The following is a 5,914-nucleotide window of genomic DNA, read 5'->3' as shown; positions in this document are numbered from 1 at the left end:
TCAGAATGGCCAAGACCAATACAGCAAGTCATAGCATAAGCTGCTGAGGATGGAGGGAAAGGGGAGTACTTATTCATTGCTCGTGGGAGTACAAAAACTGTTACAGCACGTATGGAAATCAGTGTGGAGGTGTCTCAGCAAGTGAAAAACCGATCTTCCCCAAGATCTAGTTATACTACTCTTGGGCATAGTACTCTACATTTTCATACACAGATACTTACTTAGCCATGCTCATTGCTGCTTTATTCATATCCAGACTTTGGAAAGAGTCTAGATGTCCATCAACTAATGAATGGGATAATGAAAATGTGGCGCATTTACACAAAGGAACATTATTTAGCTGCTAAGAAAAGTGAAGTTATAAATATGTGTACACTTGGGAGGCAGAGGCGGGCAGATTTCTGAGTTCGAGGCCAGCCTGGTCTACAAAGTAAGTTCCAGGACAGCCAGGGCTACACAGAGAAACCCTGTCTCGAAAAAAAAAACAAAAATAGATAGATAGATAGATAGATAGATAGATAGATAGATAGATAGATAGATAAAGTGTAAAGGAATGGATCTAGACAATTATCCTAAGATAACCCAGAGTCTAAAACTCAAATATTGCATTTTTCTTGTATATGGATGGTACCCTTTAAGTTTTCCAAATATGTGCTTCAGTCTGAACTACAGATATCAGGTCCCTAGTGAGGAACCAAGAGAGAAGAAAGAATTTTCCAAGGAAGGGGAAATAGAATATAGTGTTATGAAGAGACAAATGGGAAACTAGTATAAGAGGATTACATGAAGAGAGGATGTGGCGGCACAGTTAGGAGTGAATTTGTGGAGGAAGAACTAACACAAAAGGCCTTTTGAAAAGCCACATGGAAACCTATTTCTAAAGAAGCTTCCTATATTATATACATAGATGAAAGGAATTTAAATAGAATTGCCATATAATGGAGGAGACAATGCCCGCAACAAGATATCTTATACATCCAAATACAACTTCTAGTGCCAGAAATGGGTTACATCATGTAGAGTCATAGAGTCATTGGCCAAAGGGGTCTCAGATACTTCCCCAAACATTACAGTCTGTTGCCAAGGCTTTTGGTTATTTTCCACAACCTGTAGGGAAGGTCCTATTGCCGAAGACACAAATTACTTAAGTCATCAAATATGGTAAATTTGAGCTGGTGCCCAGTTGTATGCTTCATCCCCTAGGGACTAGCATCCACGATTCTAGATGTACTTTGGGCCCTCCCAGAGGAAAAAGGTAATCATCAAGATCACCTAGCTATAAACCCTGTGACCTATAAAAATGACCTACCTGCAGATGTACTGGTGGGATAGTGGCACAAATAGTATGGTAGTAACAAACACATTTCAATTAGATTTAAGGCACATACCATGGGATAGAATCCAATCCCTGAAACTGATAAAGTGAGAAATTGATATTATATCTAGGACCAAAGCTATTTCTGTTATTCTGCTAAAGGAACATAGGAATAAAATAACTTCTAACAACACATTGCTATGCTCAACCCTCACTACAGACACCTCTCCTTTCAGTGGTTGATAATCAACACAGAGACCCACAACTGGACAATGCACAGAGATTAAGAGACCTCAAAGCAGTCAACTCTAATTGTATGTCTTTTTCAAAGCTCTCTTAAAAGACTCAGGGATCTATGGAGAAGAGGAGGCAGAAAGATTATAAGGGACAGACGTGGTAGATGATTACAAAGAAACAACATCATTCAGACACAACAGGACTGATACACATGAACTCACTCACGGAGACTGTGAAAATACAAACAGGGTCTCTCTTATTTCTAAAACCAAAGTCCCAGCACTGAGAAGTGGAGGTGGATACAAAGTCCTACTCAGCCATATAAAACAAGTACATCATGAATTGCAGGCAAATGGGTGATACTTGAAAATATCATCCTGAGTGAGGTAACCCAATCCTGAAAGGACACTCACTTATAAATGGCTATTAGCCATAAAGTACAGGATACCCATGCTATACTCCACAGACCCAAAGAAACTAAACAAGAATGAAGGCTCAAGAAAGGGTGCCTGAATCTTACATGGAAGGGGAATAAAATAGTCATGAGGCAGATGGAAGGAGGGAGCTGGGTGGGAGAGGGGATAGGAAGGGGAATGAGCGTGCTTCAGCAACAGGTGTGGGGAGGGACAGGAGAGGTGGACAGATGGCCATGAGAATGAATGTAAATCTGAAACTGAGAGGGATGTGGAGGTGGGGGCATCTCCAAGGCATAGCAGAGACTTGGGATAAAGAAGGTACCTAAGAATCAGTGGGGGTGGCCTTAGCTATGATTCAGCATTGGGGTTATAGAATCAAGCAGGAACATTGGTGGAGTGATAGGGACACCAAACCACCCACAAAACTTTCAACCCAAAATTTGTCCTGTCTATAAGAAATGCAGGGACAAAGATGGAGCAGAGACTGAGGTAATGGCTAACCAATAACTGGCCCAACTTGAGACCCATCTTATGGGCAAGCACCAATCCCTGACATTATTAATGGTACTCTTATGCTTGTAGATAGGAGCCTAGCATAACTGTACTCTGAGAGGCTCCACCAAGCAGCTGACTGAAACAGATGCAGAGGACTATAGCCAAACATTGGACTGAGTTTGGGGACTCTTATGTAATAATACCGAGAAGGATTGTGGGCCCCAAAGGTGATAGGAATTCCCAGGAAGAGACTTCTAATCTGGACCCTTGGGGCACCCAGATACTGAGCCATCAATCAAAGAGTATACAAGGGCTGGGTCTAGAGCCCCCCTCCACATATGTAGCAAATGTGCAGCTGGGTGTTCATGTGGGTCCCCCAGAAACTGGAGTGGGGTCTATCTCCCACTGTTGTCTGTTTGTGGAACCCATTCCTCTCACTGGGCTGTCTTGTCTGCCCTCAGTGGGAGAGGATAAGCCTAGCCATGCAGAGACTTAATGTGTCAGGGTATGGGGATACTCAGGGGAGGTCTTCACCCTCTCAGAGTAGAAGAGGAACAGGGAGATGTGGGGGAGGAACTGTGAAAATAATTTTTTAAATAAAAAGTTTTGGAAAGACTAGGGTCTTTACTGAGAAATGCTAAAACTTTGTGGAGAGACATTAAAGGCATCTTTCCTGAAATAAAAGACAGTGTTATATACATATGGGTGATCTGTGAATTCATTACAGTTAAACCCAGAATTCCAACACAACCTTTTGGGGGGCATTAAAAGCTGATTCTAAAAGTTATATCAAAGTACAAAGGGCCAAGTTTAGCAGCTGATACTTATTGTTCAGGGAAGATTACAGTTTTCTAATATCGTATTAAATACTTACATGTGTTTTGGTGGGGCAGACATGTGAGGGAGTGTTTTCCTGAAGTGGACAGAGGTGAGAGGATGTTTCTCTAAGGCAGTCTAGTGAAAGGATGCATGATGTTAAGAAGGACCCAACAGACAGTGGGTGATGCTGGACGGTATTGGTATACCTTACCATTGTTTATTGGTCATCATTTGTTGGGACTCCACGGAGAGGAACACACTAAAAGAACTGGTGGTGGGTGGTGTACTGGCAGCTTCTGTGTATTTGGGCTGATTGGCAGAGTAATGTCAGCTGATACAGGCTCACATGAAGTTTTGCTGTTACGTACAGAAGTAAGACACATGTTGAGGCAAGATCCCCAGATGACACATGATGTTTAGAGGGAGTATAAATAGGACTCAACAGACTGTGAGAGGGGCTTGGCTTGCTTACATAGCTAGCTTTGCAACACTTCTTGATCTCCCAGCTTTGTTGATCTTCACTTCATTGAGAGAGGCATGGCAAAGAACTCCTGGCATCCTTGGTGGTCCTGGGTCCTCCTGCTGACTCATACTGATTAGGCCAAGGCTTAGCTGACTCTGCTATTCTAGCACTACCAAACTGGACTGCTGGTATTATTTGTGAAGTGTTTGCAAGTGGATCTAGCTGCTGCTGATTCTTGTGAACTGAACTGCTGATTTCCTAACAACGCAATATGAGATTTGCTCCAAAGAACAATTTCTAAACAGATCCACTTCTCACTAGAAGGGAGGCTAAAGCATGTAAGAACCATCATTTAAAGTAGGGTTGAGAAAAATTAAAGCTTACGCATGGGTATTTAAATTCTGCATTAGCAAAAAAGTTTAGTAATAAATGTATTTAGTAACACCTGTAAAAATGACAAGTCTTTAAAGTTTAGTGTTCTAGCATGAAATATAGCATAACTAAAGTTGATTCCATAGATAATCTTACCACATCCATCCCATTTCACTACAAACACAAATCACTGTGCAAATCACCTGAAATGTTTAGAAGATAGTCACTACTTGTCATCCACACGTGGAATGTGCATCTGCTGAGACTTTCTTGTTAGAATAACACAACTACTTCTTGTCATTTCTGCTACACAGTGAAATGGTTCTGAGTACAGTCAATGCCTAATATTCCTTTTGATAATAAATAAAATCTACCCGAGTCCATCACTAGTAGTTGATGGTTAACGTGTAAATATCTCTGTACATATGAATAAAACTTGGCTGTTTTGTTCCAAAAATCATATATTTATATTAAAAATATGGTCTATAATAAAAAATAAATGCTTACATGTATTCACTTGTTTAATACTCAGAATAATCCTGAATAGTCAGCACTATTTTGAGTCAATTCTGTATATAAGAAAACTGAGGCCTAAGTCATTTGTCCTAGTTTGTGTAACCAAAAATCAGTAGAACTAGAACTCAAATCCAGGAAATTTGGCTCCATATTCCACATTCAAACTACATAGTAGGTGATTTGAATAACAATGAGCAACATAACATTTATTCTTCCCGATATCAGTATGTATTACAGAGTTACAGTGAATAGAAAAGGTGGTTTGATGCACGAATAGACAGATGAGACAATGCAGCAGAATGCAGAACACAGAAATAGACAGGAGAGACCAATCCTAACAAGGAAGCTATAATCAAAATTCATTCAACAAACATTTATGAAGTACACACTATGTTGGTAGGTCCTCAAAATACAGCAGCGTATAAGAGTGTATCCTCCCTTCTTGTTTACCTTCTTTGGATCTGTGGGGTATGCCATGGAAATTCTGTACTTTTGGCTAATATCTGCTTCTTAGTGAGCACACACCATGCATGTCCTTTGGGGTCTGGGTTACCTCACTCAGGATATTTTCTATTTCATCCATTTACTTGCAAAAATTCATCAAGTCATTGTTTTTAATAGCTGAGTGGTATTCCATTGTGTAATGATTCACATTTTCTGTATCCATTCTTCAGTTGAAGGTCATCTGGGTTGTTTCTAGTTTCTGGCTATTATGAATAAGGCTTCCATGAACAGAGTGGAGCATGTGTCCTTGTTATATGTCGGAGCATTTTTTAGGTATATGCCCAGGAGTGGTATAGCAGGGTTTTCAGGTAGAACTATTTCCAGTTTTCTAAGAAACAACCAGAATAGTCATGGGACCCCGAGGGAGGGGAGACCTGGGTGGGAGAGGGAATGGGGCGAGGAAAAGGGGGCAGGATCAAGTATGAGGGCAGACAGGAGAGAAGCCAGAGGGCCAAACGAATGAATGGAAAATTGCAGCTGCCAGGTGAGGGGTAAGGGTGGGGAAATCTCTAGGGAAGTCTCAGAGACCAGGGTTGTGAGGAGGCTCCCAGGACTCAATGCAGATGACCTTAGCAGAAATATCCAACTGTGCAGGTATGAAGACTACCTCTAGTAGTCAGATAGGACCCCTTGTATAGGGATGGGTACACCAACCCATATACAACCCAAAATTGCTCCTGTCTAAAAAAAAATGCAGGGACAAAAATGTAGCAGAGACTGAAAGAATGGGATTCATCCCATGGGTGGGCACCGATCTCTGACACTATTACTGTTGCT

This window comes from Mus musculus, chromosome X (genome assembly GCF_000001635.26).
Source record: "Mus musculus strain C57BL/6J chromosome X, GRCm38.p6 C57BL/6J".
Classification (NCBI taxonomy): domain Eukaryota; kingdom Metazoa; phylum Chordata; class Mammalia; order Rodentia; family Muridae; genus Mus; species Mus musculus.
This window is presented reverse-complemented; position numbering follows the sequence as displayed.